This window comes from Primulina tabacum, chromosome 10, assembly GCF_025594145.1.
Source record: "Primulina tabacum isolate GXHZ01 chromosome 10, ASM2559414v2, whole genome shotgun sequence".
Taxonomy (NCBI): Eukaryota; Viridiplantae; Streptophyta; class Magnoliopsida; order Lamiales; family Gesneriaceae; genus Primulina; species Primulina tabacum.
The window spans coordinates 36,040,155-36,055,325 of record NC_134559.1 but is presented as its reverse complement, the minus strand read 5'-3'; the positions used below and the strand labels follow the sequence as shown (position 1 = coordinate 36,055,325).

The following is a 15,171-nucleotide window of genomic DNA, read 5'->3' as shown; positions in this document are numbered from 1 at the left end:
TCGCGTCCGTTTACGTAAATTATGGATAAAACAGTCGACATAATTGTTTTTAATGAGTTAACCGTCTCCGGAGTAATCTAAGTAATACCCTTCCGCACAGAACCGGCTCACGACAACGAAAATCGCTAAATGTTCCCAGAAAATAGGAAAAAAATAAGAAGAAGAAAATAGCGAATTTAAAGCTTTTATTATGCCTGGGATACGATAAAGTGGAACCGAAATCGAATTTCGAACTTCCTAAGTGGATTTCTCGAGGAAACGGAAGCTTAACAGAGGCGGAAAATCGCAAATTAGAGGGTCTTAGAGAAGGAATTTGGCTAAAATATCGCAAACTCATTGCGGAGTAATGAGTTTCGTTCGTTTACCCGTTTACAATCTGATTAGGCTACAATTTTTTTCAAATCCGGCAGTGCCCGAGCTACGTTGTTTTCACATGTCTTATTTGGTCACGATCGAGATTAAGATGATTTGAGCCAAAAATCGTCTATCAACAAGTATTCAAAAATAGAAAAACACGAAAAGGGGTGCAACACGAAGACTTCCCAGGGGGTCACACATCCTAGTACTGCTCTCGCCCGAGCACGCTTAACTTCGGAGTTCTGATGGGATCCAGTGCATTAGTGCTGGTATGATCGCACCCGATATTGAGTGGGATGTTTATTCTTATATACTTCGAGTATGTGTGGAGCGGGCGGCGATGGACAACACGCGGCACTGCTCTCGTCCAATCAGAACCATGAAGTTAAGTGTTCTGGCGCGAAGGCAGAGCTAGGATGGGTGACCTCCCTGGAAAGTCCTCGTGTCGCGACCGTTTACGTAAATTATGGATAAAACATTCGAAATAATTGTTTTTAATGAGTTAACCGTCTTCGGAGTAATCTACGTAATACCCTTCTGCACAGAACCGACTCACGACAACAAAAATCGCTAAATGTTGCCAGAAAATACGAGAAAAATAAGAAGAAGAAAATAGCGAATGTAAAGCTTTTATAATGCTTGGGATACGATAAAGTGGAACCGAAATCGAATTTCTAACTTCCTAAGCGGATTTCTCGAGAAAACGGAAGCTTAACAGAAGCGGAAAATTGCAAATTAGTGGGTCTTAGAGAAAGAATTCGGCTAAAATCTCGCCAGCTCATTGCGGAGTAATGAGTCTCGTTCGTTTGCCCGTTTACAATTTTGTCCAAATCCGGCAGTGCCCGAGCTACGTTGATTTCACATGTCTTATCAGGTCCCGATCGAGATTCAGATGATTTGAGCCGAAAATCGTCTGTCAACAAGTAATCAAAAATAGAAAAACACGAAAAGGGGTGCAACACGAGGACTTCCTTGGGGGTCATCCATCCTAGTACTGCTCTCGCCCAAGCACGCTTAACTTCGGAGTTCTGATGCGATCCGGTGCATTAGTTCTGGTATGATCGCACCGGACATTGAGGGGATGTTTATTCTTATATCCCAAGAGTACGTGTAGAGAAGGCGACGATTGACAACACGCGGCACTGCTCTCGCCTATTCAGAACCATGAAATTAAGCGTTCTGGCGCTATGGCAGAGCTAGGATGGGTAACCTCCCTGGGAAGTACTCGTGTCGCGACCGTTTAGTAAATTATGGATAAAACAATCGAAATAATTGTTTTTAATAAGTTAACCTTCTCCGAGGTAAGCTACGTAATACCCTTCTGCACTGAACCGGCTCACGACAACAAAAATCGCTAAGTATTCCCAGAAAATAGAAAAAAATAAGAATAAGAAAATAGCGAATGTAAAGCTATTATTATGCCTGGGATAAGATAAAATGGAACCGGAATCGAATTTCGGACTTCCTAAGCGGATTTATCGAGGAAACGGAAGCTTAACAGAAGCGGAAAATCGCAAGTTAGAGGGTTTTAGAGAAGAAATTCGGCTAAAATCTCGCCATTTCATTGCGAAGTAATGAGTCTCGTTCGTTTGCCCGTTTACAATCAAATTAGGCTACAATTTTGTCCAAATCCGGCAGTGCCCGAGCTACGTTGATTTCACATGTCTTATCAGGTCCCGATCGAGATTCAGATGATTTGATCCGAAAATCGTTTGTCAACAAGTAATTAAAAATAGAAAAACAAGAAAAGGGGTGCAACACGAGGACTTCCCAGGGGGTCACCCATCCTAGTACTGCTCTCGCCCAAGGCATGCTTAACTACGGAATTCTGATGAGATCCGGTGAATTAGTGCTGGTATGATCGCACCGGACATTGAGTGGATGTTTATTCTTATATCCCAAGAGTACGTGTGGAGAAGGCGACGATGGACAACACGCGGCACTGCTCTCGCCCAATCAGAACCATAAAGTTAAGCGTTCTGGCGCAATGGCAGAGCTAGGATGGGTGACCTCCATGGGAAGTCCTCGTGTCGCGATCGTTTACGTAAATTATGGATAAAACAGTCGAAATAATTATTTTTAATGAGTTAACCATCTCCGGAGTAATCTGCGTCATACCCTTCCGCACAGAACCGGCTCACGACAACAAAAATCGCTAAATGTTCCCAGAAAATAGGAAAAAAATAGGAGGAAGAAAATAGCGAATGTAAAGCTATTATTTTGCCTGGGATAAGATAAAATGGAACTGGAATCGAATTTCGGACTTCCTAAGAGGATTTATCGAGGAAACGAAAGCTTAACAGAAGCGAAAAATCGCAAATTAGAGGGTCTTAGAGAATGAATTCGGCTAAAATCTCGCCAGCTCATTGCGGAGTAAGGAGTCTCGTTCGTTTGCCCGTTTACGATCAAATTAGGCTACAATTTTGTGCAAATCCGGCAGTGCCCGAGCTACGTTGATTTCACATGTCTTATCAGGTCCCGATCGAGATTCAGATGATTTGAGCCGAAAATCGTCTGTCAACAAGTAATCAAAAATAGAAAAACACGAAAAGGGGTGCAACACGAGGACTTCCCAGGGGGTCACCCATCCTAGTACTGCTCTCGCCCAAGCACGCTTAACTTCGGAGTTCTGATGGGATCCGGTGAATTAATGCTGGTATGATCGCACCGGACATTGAGTGGATGTTTATTCTTATCTCCCAAGAGTACGTGTGGAGAAGGAGACGATGGACAACACACGGCACTGCTCTCGCCCAATCAAAACCATGAAGTTAAGTGTTCTGGCGCGATGGCAGAGCTAGGATGGGTAACCTCCCTGGGAAGTACTCGTGTCGCGACCGTTTACGTAAATTATGGATAAAACAGTCGACATAATTGTTTTTAATGAGTTAACCGTCTCCGGAGTAATCTACGTAATACCCTTCCGCACAGAACCGGCTCACGACAACGAAAATCGCTAAATGTTCCCAGAAAATAGGAAAAAAATAAGAAGAAGAAAATAGCGAATTTAAAGCTTTTATTATGCCTGGGATACGATAAAGTGGAACCGAAATCGAATTTCGAACTTCCTAAGTGGATTTCTCGAGGAAACGGAAGCTTAACAGAGGCGGAAAATCGCAAATTAGAGGGTCTTAGAGAAGGAATTTGGCTAAAATATCGCAAACTCATTGCGGAGTAATGAGTTTCGTTCGTTTACCCGTTTACAATCTAATTAGGCTACAATTTTTTTCAAATCCGGCAGTGCCCGAGCTACGTTGATTTCACATGTCTTATTTGGTCACGATCGAGATTAAGATGATTTGAGCCAAAAATCGTCTATCAACAAGTATTCAAAAATAGAAAAACACGAAAAGGGGTGCGACACGAAGACTTCCCAGGGGGTCACACATCCTAGTACTGCTCTCGCCCGAGCACGCTTAACTTCGGAGTTCTGATGGGATCCAGTGCATTAGTGCTGGTATGATCGCACCCGATATTGAGTGGGATGTTTATTCTTATATACTTCGAGTATGTGTGGAGCGGGCGGCGATGGACAACACGCGGCACTGCTCTCGTCCAATCAGAACCATGAAGTTAAGTGTTCTGGCGCGAAGGCAGAGCTAGGATGGGTGACCTCCCTGGAAAGTCCTCGTGTCGCGACCGTTTACGTAAATTATGGATAAAACATTCGAAATAATTGTTTTTAATGAGTTAACCGTCTTCGGAGTAATCTACGTAATACCCTTCTGCACAGAACCGACTCACGACAACAAAAATCGCTAAATGTTGCCAGAAAATACGAGAAAAATAAGAAGAAGAAAATAGCGAATGTAAAGCTTTTATAATGCTTGGGATACGATAAAGTGGAACCGAAATCGAATTTCTAACTTCCTAAGCGGATTTCTCGAGAAAACGGAAGCTTAACAGAAGCGGAAAATTGCAAATTAGTGGGTCTTAGAGAAAGAATTCGGCTAAAATCTCGCCAGCTCATTGCGGAGTAATGAGTCTCGTTCGTTTGCCCGTTTACAATTTTGTCCAAATCCGGCAGTGCCCGAGCTACGTTGATTTCACATGTCTTATCAGGTCCCGATCGAGATTCAGATGATTTGAGCCGAAAATCGTCTGTCAACAAGTAATCAAAAATAGAAAAACACGAAAAGGGGTGCAACACGAGGACTTCCTTGGGGGTCATCCATCCTAGTACTGCTCTCGCCCAAGCACGCTTAACTTCGGAGTTCTGATGCGATCCGGTGCATTAGTGCTGGTATGATCGCACCGGACATTGAGGGGATGTTTATTCTTATATCCCAAGAGTACGTGTAGAGAAGGCGACGATTGACAACACGCGGCACTGCTCTCGCCTATTCAGAACCATGAAATTAAGCGTTCTGGCGCTATGGCAGAGCTAGGATGGGTAACCTCCCTGGGAAGTACTCGTGTCGCGACCGTTTAGTAAATTATGGATAAAACAATCGAAATAATTGTTTTTAATAAGTTAACCTTCTCCGAGGTAAGCTACGTAATACCCTTCTGCACTGAACCGGCTCACGACAACAAAAATCGCTAAGTATTCCCAGAAAATAGAAAAAAATAAGAATAAGAAAATAGCGAATGTAAAGCTATTATTATGCCTGGGATAAGATAAAATGGAACCGGAATCGAATTTCGGACTTCCTAAGCGGATTTATCGAGGAAACGGAAGCTTAACAGAAGCGGAAAATCGCAAGTTAGAGGGTTTTAGAGAAGAAATTCGGCTAAAATCTCGCCAGTTCATTGCGAAGTAATGAGTCTCGTTCGTTTGTCCGTTTACAATCAAATTAGGCTACAATTTTGTCCAAATCCGGCAGTGCCCGAGCTACGTTGATTTCACATGTCTTATCAGGTCCCGATCGAGATTCAGAAGATCTGATCCGAAAATCGTCTGTCAACAAGTAGTTAAAAATAGAAAAACAAGAAAAGGGGTGCAACACGAGGACTTCCCAGGGGGTCACCCATCCTAGTACTGCTCTCGCCCAAGGCATGCTTAACTATGGAATTCTGATGAGATCCGGTGAATTAGTGCTGGTATGATCGCACCGGACATTGAGTGGATGTTTATTCTTATATCCCAAGTGTACGTGTGGAGAAGGCGACGATCGACAACACGCGGCACTGCTCTCGCCCAATCAGAACCATGAAGTTAAGCGTTCGGGCGCAATGGCAGAGCTAGGATGGGTGACCTCCATGGGAAGTCCTCGTGTCGTGATCGGTTACGTAAATTATGGATAAAACAGTCGAAATAATTATTTTTAATGAGTTAACCATCTCCGGAGTAATCTGCGTCATACCCTTCCGCACAGAACCGGCTCACGACAACAAAAATCGCTAAATGTTCCCAGAAAATAGGAAAAAAATAGGAGGAAGAAAATAGCGAATGTAAAGATTTTATTATGCCTGGGATACGATAAAGTGAAACCGAAATCGAATTTCGAACTTTCTAAGCGGATTTCTCGAGGAAACGGAAGCTTAACAGAAGCGAAAAATCACAAATTAGAGGGTCTTAGAGAAGGAATTCGGCTAAAATATCGCCAGCTCATTGCGGAGTAATGAGTCTCATTCGTTTGCCCGTTTACAATCAAATTAGGCTACAATTTTGTCTAAATCCGGCAGTGCCCGAGCTACGTTGATATCACATGTCTTATCTGGTCCCGATCGAGATTCAGATGATTCGAGCCGAAAATCGTCTGTCAACAAGTAATCAAAAATAGAAAAACACGAAAAGAGGTGCAACACTAGGACTTCCCAGGGGGTTACCCAACCTAGTACTGCTCTCGCCCAAGCACGCTTAACTTCGGAGTTCTGATGGGATCCGTTGAATTAGTGCTGGTATGATCGCACTGGACATTGAGTGGATGTTTATTCTTATATCCCAAGAGTACGTGTGGAGAAGGCGACGATGGACAACACGCGCCACTTCTCTCGCCCAATCAGAACCATGAAGTTAAGCGTTCTGGCGCGATGGCAGAGCGAGGATGGGTAACCTCCCTGGGAAGTACTCGTGTCGCGACCGTTTACGTAAATTATGGATAAAGCAGTCGAAATAATTGTTTTTAATGAGTTAACCGTCTCCGGAGTAATCTACGTAATACCCTTCTGCACAGAACCGGATCACGATCACAAAAATCGCTAAGTATTCCAAGAAAATAGAAAAAAAATAAGAAGAAAAAAATAGCGAATGTAAAGCTATTATTATGCCTGGGATAAGATAAAATAGAACCGGAATCGAATTTCAGACTTCCTAAGCGGATTTCTCGAGGAAACGGAAGCTTAACAAAAGCGGAAAATCGCAAATTAGAGGGTTTTAGAGAAGAAATTCGGCTATAATCTCGCCAGCTCATTGCGGAGTAATGAGACTCGTTCGTTTACCCGTTTACAATCAAATTAGGCTACAATTTTGTCCAAATCCGGCAGTGCCCGAGCTACGTTGATTTCACATGTCTTATCTGTTCCCAATCGAGATTCAGATGATTTGAGCCGAAAATCGTCCGTCAACAAGTAATCAAAAATAGAAAAACACGAAAAGGGGTGCAACACGAGGACTTCCCAGGGGGTCACCAATCCTAGTACTGCTCTCGCCCAAGCACGCTTAACTTCAGAGTTATGATGGGATCCGGTGCATTAGTGCTGGTAGGATCGCACCCGACATTGAGTGGATGTTTATTCTTATATCCTTTGAGTATGTGTGGAGCGGGCGGCGATGGACAACACGCGGCACTGCTCTCGTCCAATCCGAACCATGAAGTTAAGCGTTCTGGCGCGATGGCAGAGCTAGGATGGGTGACCTCCCTTGGAAATCCTCGTGTCGCGACCGTTTACGTAAATTATGGATAAAACTGTCGACATAATTGTTTTTAATGAGTTAACCGTCTCCGGAGTAATCTGGGTCATACCCTTCCGCACAGAACCGGCTCACGACAACAAAAATCGCTAAATATTCCCAGAAAATAGAAAAAAAATAAGAAGAAAAAAATGGCGAATGTAAAGTTATTATTATGCCTGATATAAGATAAAATGGAACCGGAATCGAATTTCAGACTTCCTAAGCGGATTTCTCGAGGTAACGGAAGCTTAACAGAAGCGGAAAATCGTAAATTTGAGGGTCTTAGAGAAGAAGATCGGCTAAAATCTCGCCACCACATTGCGGAGTAATGAGTCTCGTTCGTTTACCCATTTACAATCAAATTAGGCTACAATTTTGTCCAAATCCGGCAGTGCCCGAGCTACGTCGATTTCACATGTCTTATCTGATCCCGATCGAGATTCAGATGATTTGAACCGAAAATCGTCTGTCAACAAGTAATCAAAAATAGAAAAACAGGAAAAGGGGCGCAACACGAGGACTTCCCAGGGGGTCACTCATCCTAGAACTGCTCTCGCCGAAGCAAGCTTAACTTCGGAGTTCTGATGGGATCTGGTGCATTAGTGCTGGTATGATCGCAACCGGCATTGAGTGGATGTTTATTCTTATATCCCTCGAGTACGTGTGGAGCGGGCGACGATGGACAACACGCGGCACTGCTCTCGCCCAATAAGAACCATGAAGTTAAGCTTTCTAGCGCGATGGCAGAATTAGGATGGGTGAAATCCATGGGAAGTCCTCGCGTCGCGACCGTTTACGTAAATTATGGCTAAAATAGTCGAAATAATTGTTTTTAATGAGTTAACCGACTCCGGAGTAATCTGCATCATACCCTTATGCACAGAACCGGCTCACGACAACAAAAATCGCTAAATGTTCCATGAAAATAGAAAAAAAAAATAAGAATAAAAAAATAGGGAATGTAAAGCTATTATTATGTTTGGGATACGATAAAATAAAACCGGAAGCGAATTTCGGACTTCCTAAGCGGATTTCTCGAGAAAACGGAAGCTTAACAGAATCGGAAAATCGCAAATTAGAGGGTTTTAGAGAAGGAATTCGGCAAAAATCTCGCCAGATCATTGCGAAGAATGAGTCTCGTTCGTTTGCCCGTTTACAATCAAATTAGGCTACAATTTTGTCCAAATACGGCAGTGCTCGAGCTACGTTGATTTCACGTCTTATCTGGTCCCGGTCGAGATTCGGAGGATTTGAGCCGAAAATCGTCTGTCAACAAGTAATCCAAAATAGAAAAACACGAAAAGGGGTACAACACGAGGACTTCCTAGGGGGTCACCCATCCTAGTACTGCTCTCTCCCAAGCACGCTTAACTTCGGAGTTCTGGTGGAATCCGGTGCATTATTGCTGGTATGATCGCACCCGACATTTACTGGGATGTTTATTCTTATATTCTAGAGTACGTGTGGAGCGGGCGGCGATGGACAACACGCGGCACTGCTCTCGCCCAATCAGAACCATGAAGTTATGCGTTTTGGCGCGATGGTGGAGCTAGGATGGGTGACCTCCCTGGGAAGTCCTCGTGTCGCGACCGTTTACGTAAATTATGGATAAAACAGTCGAAATAATTGTTTTTAATGAGTTAACCGTCTCCAGAGTATTCTACGTAATACGCTTCCGCACAGAACCGGCTCACGACAACAAAAATCGCTAAATGTTCCTAGTAAATAGAAAAAAAATAAGAAGAAGAAAATAGCGAATGTAAAGCTATTATTATGCCTGGGATACGATAAAATGGAACCGAAATCGAATTTTGGACTTCCTAAGCGGATTTCTCGAGGAAACGAAAGCTTAACAGAAGCGGAAAATTGCAAATTAGAGGGTCTTAGAGAAGGAATTCGGCTAAAATCTCTCCAGCTCATTGCGGATTAATGAGTTTTGTTCGTTTGCCCGTTTACAATCAAATTAGGCTACAATTTTGTCCAAATCCGGCAGCGCCCGAGCTACGTTGATTTCACGTCTTATCTGGTACAGATCGAGATTCAGATGATTTGAGCCGAAAATCGTATGTCAATAAGTAATCAAAAATAAAAAAACACGAAAAAGGATGCAACACGAAGACTTCCCAGGGGGGTAACCGGTGCATTAGTGCTAGTATGATCGCAACCGACATTGAGTTGGTAGTTTATTCTTATATCCCTCGAGTACGTGTGGAGCGGGCGGCGATGGACAACACGTGGCACTGCTCTCGTCAAATCACAAACATGAAGTTAAGCGTTCTGGCGCGATGGCAGAGCTAAGATGGGTGACCTCCCTGGGAAGTCCTCGTGTCGCGACCGTTTACGTTTATTTTGGCTAAAACAGTCGAAATAATTGTTTTGAATGAGTTAACCGTCTCTGGAGTAATCTGCGTCATACCCTTCTGCACAGCACCGGCTCACGAGAACAAAAATCGCTAAATGTTCCCAAAAAATAGAAAAAAATAAGAAGAAGAAAGCGAATGTAAAGCTATTATTATGCCGGGGATACGATAAAATGGAACCGGAATAGATATTCGGACTTCCTAAGCAGATTTCTCTAGGAAACGGAAGCTTAACAGAAGCAAAAAATCGCAAATTAGAGGGTCTTAGAGAAGAAATTCGGCTAAGACCGTTTACAATCAAATTAGGCTACGATTTTGTCTTGTCCAAACCCAACAGTGCCCGAGTTACGTTGATTGCACGTCTTATTTGGTCTCGATCAAGATTCAGAAGATTTGAGCAGAAAATCGTCTTTCAACAAGTAATCAAAAATAGAAAAACACGGAAAGGGGTGCAACACGAGGACTTCCCAGGGGGTCACCCATCGTAGTACTGCCTCTCGCCGAAGCACGCTTAACTTCGGAGTTCTGATGGGATCCGGTGCTTTAGTGCTTGTTTGATCGCACCAAACATTGAGTGGGATGTTTATTCTTATATCCCTCGAGTACGTGTGGAGCGGGCGGCGATGGACACACGCTGCACTGCTCTCGCCCAATCAGAACCATGAAGTTAAGCGTTTTGGCGCGATGGCAGAGCTAGGATGGGTGACGTCCCTGGGAAGTCCTCGTGCCGTGACCTTTTAAGTAAATTATGGCTAAAACAGTCGAAATAATTGTTTTTAATGAGTTAACCATCTCCGGTGTAATCTGCGTCATACCCTTCCGCATAGCACCGACTCACGACAACAAAAATCGCTAAATGTTCCCAGAAAATAGAAAAAAATAAGAAGAAGTAAATAGGGAATGTAAAGCTATTATTATGCCTGAGATACGATAAAATGGAACTGGAATTGAATTTCAGACTTCCTAAGTGGATTTCTCGAGGAAACGGAAGCTTAACAGAAGCGAAAAATCGCAAATTAGAGGGTCTTAGAGAAGGAATTCGGCTAAAATCTCGCCAGCTCATTGCGGAGTAATGAGTCTCGTTCGTTTGCCCGTTTACAATCAAATTAGCCTACAATTTTGTCCAAATCCGGCAGTGCCCGAGCTGCGTTGATTTCACATGTCTTCTCTAGTCCTTATCGAGAGTCAGATGATTTGTGCCGAAAATCGTCTGTCAACAAGTAATCAAAAATAGAAAAACACGAAAAGGGATGCAACACGAGTACTTCCCAGGGGGTCATCCATCAAAGTACTGCTCTCGCCCAAGCACGCTTAACTTTGGAGTTCTTATGGGTTCCGGTGTATAAGTGCTGGTATGATCGCACCTGAAATTGAGTGAGATGTTTATTCTTATATCCCTCGAGTATGTGTGGAGCGGGCGGCGATGGACAACACGCGGCACTTTTCTCGCCCAATCAGAACAATGAAGTTAAGCGTTCTGGCGCGATGGCAGAGCTAGGATGGGTGACCTCCCTGGAAAGTCCTCGTGTCGCGACCGTTTACGTAAATAATGGCTAAAACAGTTGAAATAATTGTTTTTAATGAGTTAACCGTTTCCGGAGTAATCTGCGTCATACTCTTCCGCACAGAAACGGCTCACGACAACAAAAATCGCTAAATGTTCCCAGAAAATAGAAAAAAATAAGAATAAGAAAATAGCGAATGTAAAGCTATTATTATGTCTGGGATACGATAAAATGAAACCGGAATCGAATTTCGAACTTCCTAAGCGGATTTTTCGAGGAAACAGAAGCTTAACAGAAACGGAAAATCGCAAATTAGAGGGTCTTAGAGACGGAATTCGGCTAAAATCTCGCCAGCTCATTGCGGATTAATGTGTCTCGTTCGTTTGCCCGTTTGCAATCAAATAAGCCTACAATTTTGACCAAATCCGGCAGTGCCCGAGCTACGTTGATTTCACATGTATTCTCTGGTCCTGATCGAGAGTTGGATGATTTGAGCCGAAAATCTTCTGTCAACAAGCAATCAAAAATAGAAAAACACGAAAAGGGGTGCATCACGAGGACTTCCCAGGGAGTCACCCATCCAAGTACTGCTCTCGCCCAAGCACGGCATAACTTCGGAGTTCTGATGGGATCCGGTGTATTATTGCTGGTATGATCGCACCCGACTTTGAGTATGATGTTATTTCCTATATCCCTCTAGTACGTGTGGAGCGGGCGGCGATGGACAACACGCGTCACAGCTCTCGCCCAATCAGAACAATGAAGTTAAGCGTTCTGACGCGATTGAAGAGCTAGGATGGGTGACCTCACAGGAAAGTCCTCGTGTCGCGACCGTTTACGTAAATTATGGCTAAAACAGTCAAAATAATTGTTTTTAATGTGTTAACTGTCTCCGGAGTAATCTGCGTCATACCATTCCGCACAGAACCGACTCACAACAACAAAAATCGTTAGATGTTTCCAGAAAATAGAAAAAAATAAGAATAAGAAAATAGCGAATGTAAAGCTATTATTATGCCTGGGATACGATACAAGGAAACCGAAACTGAATTTCGGACTTCCTAAGCGGATTTCTCGAGGAAACAGAAGTTTAACAGAAGCGGAAAATCGCAAATTAGAGGGTCTTAGAGAAGGAATTCGGCTAAAATCTCTCCCGCTCATTGCGGATTAATGAGTCTCGTTCGTTTGCCAGTTTACAATCAAATTAGGCTACAATTTTGTCCAAATTCGGCAGTGCCCGAGGTACGTTGATTTCACCTCTTATCTGGTCCCGATCGAGATTCAGATGATTTGAGCCGAAAATTGTCTTTCTACAAGTAATAAAAAATATAAAAACACGAAAAGGGATGCAACACGAGGACTTCCCAAGGGGTTCACCCATCCTATTACTGCTCTCTCCCAAGCACGCTTAACTTCGGAGTTCTGATGGGTTCCGGTGCGTTAGTGCAGGTATGATCGCACCCGACATTGAGTTTGATGTTTATTCTTATATCCCTCGAGTACGTGTGGAGCGGGCGTGAATGGACAACACGCGGCACTGCTTTCGCCCAATCAGAACCATGAAGTTAAGCGTTCTGGCGCGATGGCAGAGCTAGGATGGGTGACCTCCCTGGGAAGTCCTCGTGTCGCGACCGTTTACGTAAATTATGGTTAAAACAGTCGAAATAATTGTTTTTAATTAGTTAACCGTCTCCGGAGTAATCTGCGTCATACCCTTCCGCACAGCACCGGTTCACGACAACAAAAATCGCTAAATGTTCCCAGAAAATAGAAAAAAATAAGAAGAAGAAAATAGCTAATGTAAAGCTATTATTATGCCTGGGATACGATAAAATGGAACCGGAATCGAATTTCGGACAACCTAAGTGGATTTCTCGAGGAAACGGAAGCTTAACAGAAGCGAAAAATCGCAAATTAGAGGGTCTTAGAGAAGGAATTTGGCTAAAATCTCTCCAGCTCATTGCGGATTAATGAGTCTCGTTCGTTTGCCCGTTTACAATCAAATTAGGCTACAATTTTGTCCAAATCCTGCAGTTCCTGAGCTACGTTGATTTCACGTCTTATCTGGTCCCGATCGAGATTCAGATGATTTGAGCCGAAAATCGTCTGTCAACAAGTAATCAAAAATATAAAAACACGAAAAGGGATGCAACACGACAACTTCCCAGGGGGTCACACATCCTAGTACTGCTCTCGCCCAAGCACGCTTAACTTCGAAGTTCTGATGGGATCCGGTGCATTAGTGCTGGTATGATCGCACCCGACATTTAGTGGGATGTTTATTCTTATTACCCTCGAGTACGTGTGGAGCGGGCGGCGATGGACAACACGCGGCACTGCTCTCGCCCAATCAGAACCATGAAGTTAAGCGTTCTGACGCGATGGCAAAGCTAGGATGGGTGACCTCCCTGGGAAGTCCTCGTTTGCCCGTTTACAATCAAATTAGCCTACAATTTGGTCAAAATCCGGCAGTGCCCGAGCTACGTTGATTTCACATGTCTTCTCTGGTCCTGATCGAGAGTCAGATGATTTGAGCCAAAAATCGTCTTTCAACAAGTAATCAAAAATAGAAAAACACGAAAAAGGGTGCAAACGAGGACTTCCCAGGGGGTCAACCATCCTATTACTGCTCTCGCCCAAGCACGCTTAGCTTCGGAGTTCTGATGGGATCCGGTGCATTAGTGTTGGTATGATCGCACCTGACATTGAATGGATGTTTATTCTTATATCCCAAGTGTACGTGTGGAGAAGGCGACGATGGACAACACGCGGCACTGCTCTCGCCCAATCAGAACCATGAAGTTACGCGTTCTAGCGCGATGGCAGAGCTAGGATGGGTAACCTCCCTGGAAAGTACTCGTGTCGCGACCGTTTACGTAAATTAGGTATAAAACAGCCGAAATAATTGTTTTTAATGAGTTAACCGTCTCCGGAGTAATATGCGTTATACCCTTCCGCACAGCACCGGCTCACGACAACAAAAATCGCTAAATGTTCACAGAAAATTAAAAAAAATAAGATGAAAAAAATAGCGAATGAAAAGCTATTATTATGCCTGGGATACGATAAAATGGAACCGGAATCGAATTTCATACTTCCTAAGCGGATTTTTCGAGGAAACGAAAGATTAACAAAAGCGAAAATCGCAAATTAGAGGGTCTTAGAGAAAAAATTCGGCTAAAATCTCGCCAGCTCATTGCGGAGAATGAGTCTCGTTCGTTTGCCCGTTTACAATCAAATTAGCCTACAATTTTGTCCAAATCCGGCAGTGCCCGAGCTACGTTGATTTCACATTTCTTCTCTTATCCTGATCGAGAGTCAGATGATTTGAGCCGAAAATCGTCTGTCAACAAGTAATCAAAAATAGAAAAACACGAAAAGGGGTGCAAACGAAGACTTTCCAGCGGGTCACTCATCCAAGTACTGCTCCCACCCAAGCACGCTTAACTTCGAAGTTCTGATGGGATTCGGTGCATTAGTGCTGGTATGATCGCACCCGACATTGAGTGGGATGTTTATTATTATATCCCTCGAGTACGTGTGGAGCGTGCGGCGATGGACAACACGCGGCACTGCTCTCGCCCAATCAGAACAATGAAGTTAAGCGTTCTGGCGCGATGGCAGAGCTAGGATGGGTGACATCCCTGAAAAGTCCTCGTGTCGCGACTGTTTCCGTAAATTATGGCTAAAACTGTCGAAATAATTGTTTTTAATGAGTTAACCGTCTCCGGAGTAATCTGCGTCATACCCTACCGCACAGAACCGGCTCACGACAACAAAAATCGCTAAATGTTCCCAGAAAAGTGAAAAAAAATAAGATTAAGAAAATAGCGAATGTAAAGCTATTATTATGCCTTGATACAATAAAATGAAACTGGAATCGAATTTCGGACTTACTAAGCGGATTTTTCGAGGAAACGGAAGATTAACAGAAGCGGAAAATCGCAAATTAGATGGTCTTCGGGAAGGAATTCGGCTAAAATCTCGCCATCTCATTGCGGATTAATCAATCTCGTTCGTTTGCCCGTTTACAATCAAATTAGGCTACAATTTTGTCCAAATCCGGCAGTGCCCGAGCTACGTTGATTTTACATTTCTTATCTGGTCCCGA

The 15,171-nt window shown here is 43.6% G+C and overlaps 16 non-coding genes and 2 pseudogenes across 16 annotated transcripts; all 18 read right to left on the bottom strand.

Annotated features, from left to right (window-relative positions):
- Window positions 1-521: 521 nt before the first annotated feature.
- Window positions 522-640, bottom strand: LOC142515017 (5S ribosomal RNA). The gene has a single exon (XR_012810884.1). It is a non-coding gene; the product is annotated as a 5S ribosomal RNA (ribosomal RNA).
- Window positions 641-1,307: 667 nt separating this feature from the next.
- On the bottom strand, window positions 1,308-1,426 carry LOC142507194 (5S ribosomal RNA). Its single transcript, XR_012805456.1, has one exon. It is a non-coding gene; the product is annotated as a 5S ribosomal RNA (ribosomal RNA).
- Window positions 1,427-2,106: 680 nt separating this feature from the next.
- Window positions 2,107-2,226, bottom strand: LOC142509164 (5S ribosomal RNA). The gene has a single exon (XR_012807351.1). It is a non-coding gene; the product is annotated as a 5S ribosomal RNA (ribosomal RNA).
- Window positions 2,227-2,908: 682 nt separating this feature from the next.
- LOC142513565 (5S ribosomal RNA) lies at window positions 2,909-3,027 on the bottom strand. Its single transcript, XR_012809505.1, has one exon. It is a non-coding gene; the product is annotated as a 5S ribosomal RNA (ribosomal RNA).
- A 682-nt stretch (window positions 3,028-3,709) lies between these two features.
- LOC142514736 (5S ribosomal RNA) lies at window positions 3,710-3,828 on the bottom strand. The gene has a single exon (XR_012810616.1). It is a non-coding gene; the product is annotated as a 5S ribosomal RNA (ribosomal RNA).
- Window positions 3,829-4,495: 667 nt separating this feature from the next.
- On the bottom strand, window positions 4,496-4,614 carry LOC142516590 (5S ribosomal RNA). The gene has a single exon (XR_012812377.1). It is a non-coding gene; the product is annotated as a 5S ribosomal RNA (ribosomal RNA).
- A 680-nt stretch (window positions 4,615-5,294) lies between these two features.
- LOC142510329 (5S ribosomal RNA) lies at window positions 5,295-5,414 on the bottom strand. The gene has a single exon (XR_012808448.1). It is a non-coding gene; the product is annotated as a 5S ribosomal RNA (ribosomal RNA).
- A 682-nt stretch (window positions 5,415-6,096) lies between these two features.
- On the bottom strand, window positions 6,097-6,215 carry LOC142507773 (5S ribosomal RNA). The gene has a single exon (XR_012806020.1). It is a non-coding gene; the product is annotated as a 5S ribosomal RNA (ribosomal RNA).
- A 682-nt stretch (window positions 6,216-6,897) lies between these two features.
- LOC142507316 (5S ribosomal RNA) lies at window positions 6,898-7,016 on the bottom strand. Its single transcript, XR_012805576.1, has one exon. It is a non-coding gene; the product is annotated as a 5S ribosomal RNA (ribosomal RNA).
- A 682-nt stretch (window positions 7,017-7,698) lies between these two features.
- Window positions 7,699-7,817, bottom strand: LOC142510786 (5S ribosomal RNA; annotated as a pseudogene).
- Window positions 7,818-8,498: 681 nt separating this feature from the next.
- Window positions 8,499-8,617, bottom strand: LOC142508732 (5S ribosomal RNA). The gene has a single exon (XR_012806936.1). It is a non-coding gene; the product is annotated as a 5S ribosomal RNA (ribosomal RNA).
- Window positions 8,618-10,001: 1,384 nt separating this feature from the next.
- LOC142506324 (5S ribosomal RNA) lies at window positions 10,002-10,121 on the bottom strand. Its single transcript, XR_012804619.1, has one exon. It is a non-coding gene; the product is annotated as a 5S ribosomal RNA (ribosomal RNA).
- A 681-nt stretch (window positions 10,122-10,802) lies between these two features.
- On the bottom strand, window positions 10,803-10,921 carry LOC142507419 (5S ribosomal RNA). The gene has a single exon (XR_012805678.1). It is a non-coding gene; the product is annotated as a 5S ribosomal RNA (ribosomal RNA).
- A 682-nt stretch (window positions 10,922-11,603) lies between these two features.
- Window positions 11,604-11,723, bottom strand: LOC142508963 (5S ribosomal RNA). Its single transcript, XR_012807158.1, has one exon. It is a non-coding gene; the product is annotated as a 5S ribosomal RNA (ribosomal RNA).
- A 680-nt stretch (window positions 11,724-12,403) lies between these two features.
- LOC142509643 (5S ribosomal RNA) lies at window positions 12,404-12,523 on the bottom strand. Its single transcript, XR_012807808.1, has one exon. It is a non-coding gene; the product is annotated as a 5S ribosomal RNA (ribosomal RNA).
- A 680-nt stretch (window positions 12,524-13,203) lies between these two features.
- On the bottom strand, window positions 13,204-13,322 carry LOC142516364 (5S ribosomal RNA). The gene has a single exon (XR_012812163.1). It is a non-coding gene; the product is annotated as a 5S ribosomal RNA (ribosomal RNA).
- Window positions 13,323-13,643: 321 nt separating this feature from the next.
- LOC142509765 (5S ribosomal RNA) lies at window positions 13,644-13,761 on the bottom strand. The gene has a single exon (XR_012807920.1). It is a non-coding gene; the product is annotated as a 5S ribosomal RNA (ribosomal RNA).
- Window positions 13,762-14,440: 679 nt separating this feature from the next.
- On the bottom strand, window positions 14,441-14,558 carry LOC142510949 (5S ribosomal RNA; annotated as a pseudogene).
- Between the last annotated feature and the right edge of the window lie 613 nt (window positions 14,559-15,171).